Below are 6,502 nucleotides of genomic sequence, written 5' to 3'. Positions count from 1 at the left end.
TGTTGAAAAAAGAAAGATCAGGGCATTTAAATAAGTATTCTGAGGCCAGCATCCGTAGTTCTCTGCTTGGTGCTAGACTTTCTGCTTGGCAAAGTGGAATTTCAAGTTATCCATGACCTGTCTCTTCACTTCTGGTCCTCGTTACCTCTGATGGGTTTCCCTCCCACTCTGCTTTCCCCAGCACTCTGGATTGTCTTTATGTCGTTGTAAATCACAGCCAGCACCACGTGTTTCTGTGACTCTGTTGAAATAAAAACCCTCTTTTCTCAACATCTGCCTGGCTTGCCCCATGCCTGAATCTCAGAGGTTCTTCATGCCCTGACTTTCAGGGCTCAGAGCACGTACCAAAAGGAATGCATCTACCCTGAGCTTGAGAGAGAAACTCTCCTGTTAACATCGCTTATGAACTACAAGTTCAGATCCTCTGATTTTAGCCATGTGGAATAATTTGGAAGTCTATAAATCACATGACTGTGGAAACTAAACTAAAACCACCTCTTTTTCGCATCTACAAAAAAGCTTATATTTATTCTGTTTTCTGAAGTTGACAGACAAAAACAAAATGTTTGCTGTGGCTTTCTGACTTTAGAAATGTGCCTTCCAGGTGCTTTCAACATTGTTGTGAGTGTTAACAGTTCACAGTGGAAACTGATTTAACACCATTAATAGTTTTCCAGTTCAACAGCCCTCTCCTGTCTGAGTGACTTTTAATATCTGTCTGTTTCTTTCCATGTGTCCCCCATTCAAGCACCTGACTGCCTCTCAATTTCAAGTTCCTATTATGTCTTTGGAGGGATCAGATAAATTAAAAGACTTTTTTTTGTTTTCCAGTAGAGATGTCCTTATGCTAAGTAAAGTGAAAATGCGTTTTCTATCCAAATTAGGGGGGAGAAAAGATACTCTCAGTATTTTCAAAGCAAACTATTTATTCACTGATTCAATAAGCAATTATTGGGTGTTTCCAGTGTTAAGAACGTCATGCTGAGTGCTGGGGAGGGTGCCTACAGAGATGAAAATAATGCAGATATAAAGTCTCTGTCCCAAAGGACCTGAAAATCTAGAAAGGAAGAGAAATCTACATATATGAGCACCTACAATATGAGCACAAAGTGAAAGATGTTTCTCAAAGCCTTCCCAGGTCCTCTGAGATTTTTCTTGTACACTCTGTTTTCAATGCAAGTATTAACCGTTGTGTTATTTTTTTGTTTTGTTTTGTTTTTTTGAAGAGAACCCTCCTACACTGTTGGTGGGAATGTAAGTTGGTGCAGCCACTATGGAAAACAGTATGGAGGTTCCTCAGAAAACTAAAAATAGAACTACCATATGATCCAGCAATCCCACTCCTGGGCATATACCCGGACGAAACTATAATTCAAAAAGATACATGCAGCCCTATGTTCATAGCAGCACTACTCACAATACCCAAGACATGGAAACAACTTAAATGTCCATTGACAGATGAATGGTTAAGCGTTGTTATAAGTACTTGCCTGCCCTATGTCTCCTTGGGAGGGCTGTAAGGACTCTGAGGTCACAAATCTTATCTCACTACCTCTCTGATCTAAGCAGATTCTAAGGTGCTGGATGAATGAACGAGAGGGAGAGGGAGGAAGAGAGGGGAGGAAGAGAGAGCTAACATGGCCGCGAGTGGACCTTAAGGGTAAGAAGTCGTGCCTGTGCTCCAGACATTCAGAGCTTCCCTGAAGAGGGAGGTGACATTTAAGTTAGGTCTTCAAACATGGGAAGAATAAGATTGGCTAAAAATGAGGCAGAATGGTATGATACGAGGAGAGGAATGCAGCCAGGAAGGGCAGGGCCCATGTGAGGAATAATACCTATGTTTGCTTCTCTTATTAAGCCCAAGATAGAGACACTGAGAAATGTTAAGAGGGGGAATTAAGAAGTAGAGACCCTCGGTAGTGGAAATGCCAAAGACTGAGCTGGTAAAGTGCCTGGTGGCCATCACTGTTACATTCATTAACCCAACATAATTAATTGTATGGATTGAGCCCTAATTATATGCATGTTGTAGCCACCTTCTGGGGGCCCACTGGTGATTGATTCAGATACGTGACTTTCCTGTCTGCATAGGACTCATACTCCAGTGGCGTAAATAAACCAACGAACCCATACACATACATCACGCGCTCACTTATTGTGAAAGGGATAGTGTGCGGTGATAGAAAGTGACCAGTTGGACAGTGTGGTCAGGGAGTGATGCTTTACAACGATTAACCTGGACCCCACAGCTGTTAGAAATTTATGATTTTAGGTGGATAAAGCATTTCCTTTAATAACTTCAAAATAAACAAGTCATTGTTTTTGGTTGCTTTTCCCAGCTCTCTGCTATTCCAATAACAGAGCAAAAAATGATTTCACTACAATTTTCTTCTGAGAGCTTGAAGAAAAAATGTCCAAATAATTGGCCCCTTCATTCTGTGGATCAACAAAATTCCTGTAGTGAAGAGGGACCTAGAAAATGGAATCTTGTTTAACCTTGTTTAATCCAATTCTCCAGCCTTCTGTCATACATCTTTATGGCTCTTTTGCCCACCCAAATTGCGAATGTGGGAAGAAAGACACCTTCATCACTGAGAACTCAGACATGATGGATGATGATGTAATGACTGATTTGTCGTTGTTGGAAAACTTAGCTGTACATGTTAAAACCTCGGTGGAGAGAAGCAAGATTAAATGGGAATGTGGCTATTAATGTGGTCCAGAGAAACATGAAATAATGTGCCTTTAGAGGATTTTGATGTATACACAAATGTACAGTTTTATAAACATACTCATAAATGCTTAGTCGTCAGTCATTCTATCACTCACGCATGCTACTAATACTATTGAGCACCTACTAAGTTGAAAAAAAAATGTGTATGGTGTTGGAAGCTAAAAAGAAAAATAAGACAGAGTCCTTGATTTCAAAGAATGTATGGCTTATGGGTAAGGTATGACTTAGACAGCAGGGTATAATATAATCCAGAAATAAAGAAATGCCAGGTGGAAGACAGAGACGTTTACAGTTTCTGCCTGTCTAGCATATATTCTCTTTATTCTAGTGACAGCAACTTGATTTTTCTTCAGGGAACAACATCCTCCACGTCCTCCGTCCGTGTGGATTGGATCAGTTTGGCTCTCACTTACCCTCATGCCCCTAGTAGTGGGCACACGACCCAGACCCAGGCAATCATCGTATTCCATTCCTCTGGCCAAAGGGTGGCATGGTCCACAACTCCAGGAAGACACTGGACTCAGCTTGGTCCAATGATAGTCACTCCCTTCAAAGGGAAGGCCAAGCTTAGAATAAATCCAGCCTAGAATAAAAGAGACAAAAGGTGGAGAGAGGTTAATTCTTTCTGACATTGTTTAAGGCCTTGGATTCAGTCATTCCCGAAGTCAGTATTCCCTGAACCACTGAAGTCCCATTCTGAAAAATTGTTTTTTTAAATTTACATACAGTAAAACTGACTTAATTTTTGACGCATAGCTCTATGAGTTTCAACACAGGCATATATTCATGTAAATACCATCACAATTAGGATACAAACAATTTCATCACTCCAGAAAACTACCTCCCTTATGCTGCCCCTTTAAGGGGAAACCCTCTCTATACGCCTCATCCCTGGCAACTACTGATTTGTTCTCTACTCTTATAGTCTTAATCATTGCAGAATGTTACATAACCATACAAATGCAACTTTATGAGACTGGCTTCTTACATTCAGGGTAATGTTTTTAAAATTCATCCAAGTTGTAGTGTGTATTAATAGCTCATACCTTTAGGGCTTCCCTGGTGGCACAGTGGTTAAGAATCTGCCTGCCAAGGCAGGGGACATGGGTTCGAGCCCTGGTCCGGGAAGATCCCACGTGCTGTGGAGCAACTAAGCTTGTGTGCCACAACTACTGAGACTGCGTGCCACAACTACTGAAGCCCGCTCACCTAGAGCCCATGCTCCGCAACAAGCGAAGCCACCGCAGTGAGAAGCCCGCGCACCACAACAAAGAGTAGCCCCTGCTCACCTCAACTAGAGAAAGCCCGCACGCAGCAACGAAGACCCAATGCAGCCAAAAATAAATTAATTAAATAAATAATTTTTTTTAAAAAACCTTAAGAACGTCATAAGCTTTAAAAGAAAAAAATAGTTCATACCTTTATATTGCTGAATGGTATTCCATTTTTTATATATACCATAATTTGTTTATCCATTCTGCCATTGAAGGGCATTTGCATTGTTCCCAGTTTTCAATTAAGACTACAGCTGCTACAAACATTATATATAGACTCTTGTGCAAACGTGTTTCATTTCACTTGGGTAAATACCTACAGTGGAATTGCTAGGTTATATGGTAAGTATATGTTCAACTTTATAATGTTTTCCATAGTAGATGTACCATTTTATATCCCAACCAGCAATGAATGAGAGTTTCATATGCCATGCATCCTACCCAGCACTTGGTATTATCAGTCTTTTTTTTTAAATTAATTTTTATTGGAGTACAGTTGCTTTACATTGTGTTAGCTTCTGCTGCACAGCAAAATGAATCACCCATACATATACATACATCCCCTCCCTTTTGGATTTCCCTTCCATTTAGGACACCGCAGTGCATTAAGTAGAGTTCCCTGTGCTATGCAGTATGTTCCCCTCAGTTGTCTATTTTATACATAGTATATGTATCAATCCCAACCTCCCCATTCCTCCCACCCCACCCCATTCCCCCTTGGTATCCATGCATTTCTTCTCTACGTTATGTCTGTGTCTCTATTTCTGCTTTGCAGATAAGGTCATCTATACCATTTTTCTAGATTCCACCTATGTGCGTTAATATACGATATTTGTTTTTCTCTTTCTGACTTACTTTACTCTGTATGACACTCTCTAGGCCCATCCACGTCTCTACAAATGACCCAGTTTTGAGTTCTGGAGGCTAGGAGTCCAAAATCAAAGTGTCAGCAGGGCCATGCTGCTTCTGAAACATGGAGGGGAAATCTTCCTTCCCCCTTCCTGGTTTCTGGTGTTCGCCATCAGTCGTTGGTGTTCCTTGGCTTGTAGGTGCATTGTTCCAGTCACATGCATCTCCTTCCCGTGTGTTTGCACATCGTTTTCTCTCTGTGCTTATCGGTATCTGTGTCCAAATTTCCCCTTTTTATAAGGATACCAATCATATTGGATTGGGCCCCACCCTAATGACCTCATTGTTACTTGATTACCTCTGTAAAGATCCAATTTCCAAATAAATTCACATTCTGAGGTACTAAGGGTTAGGAGTTCAATATATTTTCTTTGGGGGACACAATTCAACCCATGCCAGCACCATTTAGATTAACAGTAGATGAAGTAGATTGTTTGCAAAGGCCATAGTTCATGCCTCTGTGTAATGCAATTTTACTGTTCTTCCCCTCAAGGACTGGGGGCTATTTCCACCTTCCCCTACCTGCGGGCTTTTAGACTTGCTTTGACCAATAAAATGCAGTGGAAGTGATGTTATGCCACTGCTAAGTCTAGATCTCAAGATGCCTTGTAGCTTCCACTCTCTGTCCTACTGGCCTGAGACATCTTTGTGAATAAGTCTGAGAGAGGCTACTGGAGATGTCATTGGCTGGGGGGCTTCAGCCAACAGCCAGCACCAATTGTCAGGCATGTGACCGAGGCCATCTTGCACTGTGCAGACCCAGATGAGCCTCTGGAAGCTGGTGCCGTAGCTGCATGTGTGACCTCAGACAAAACTAGCTGAACTGCCTAGCTGAGCTCAGCCCAAATTGCTGGCCTACAGGATCAAGAACAAACAGAATGATGGTTGTTTCAAGTGACCAAGTTTTGGAGTGATTTTTTTTCCACAAGAAAGAAGTGATTGCTACTGTAGACCGGGTGTCAGAAGCTTGAGTCTTCTGTTGTTTACTTTCTCAATCACCTCAGCTAAAGCACTTAATTCTAAGAGCTCCTGCTTCTTTTTTGGAAAAATGAAAAATGTGGATGTTTCACTTATCTTTTGCCATAAGTTCCAGGTTTCAAGGTTTTAGTTCCAATTTAATAAAAACCCAACTCTAAGAGGTAAAAGGAATAAAAGCGATTTATCAGCATAAGTAACTGAAAAGCCCATGGTCTGGTCTGGCTTCACGTAAGACTTAATCCAAGGATACAAGTGATGATATCAGAGGTTTGTTGGCCCCTACCACCCCCCTTTGCTTTTCTCTGTGTGTCCACTTCACCCCCAGCAGGCTCTTCTCAAGTCGGGACCTCCTTGCTTCTCAAGGCTGAAGTCTATCCAGTGTGGCAAACCCAGGAGGAAGTTTAACTTTCATTGGAGCAGGTGGAAACATGTGGCCATCTCTAAGTCAATCAGGCCAGCGGGTTGAGATGGTCCAAACGGTCAGGCTGGGACAGGTGAGGTGAGCCAGTGAGGTGGAGAGGCAGAGGGTAGTGATGGAGGAATACAGGGTTAGGCTTCCCAAGACCATCTGGGGAGATTAGCACAAAGGAAACTGGAATGCATTTAC

The sequence above is a fragment of the Lagenorhynchus albirostris genome, chromosome 10 (assembly GCF_949774975.1).
Source record: "Lagenorhynchus albirostris chromosome 10, mLagAlb1.1, whole genome shotgun sequence".
Classification (NCBI taxonomy): domain Eukaryota; kingdom Metazoa; phylum Chordata; class Mammalia; order Artiodactyla; family Delphinidae; genus Lagenorhynchus; species Lagenorhynchus albirostris.
This window is presented reverse-complemented; position numbering follows the sequence as displayed.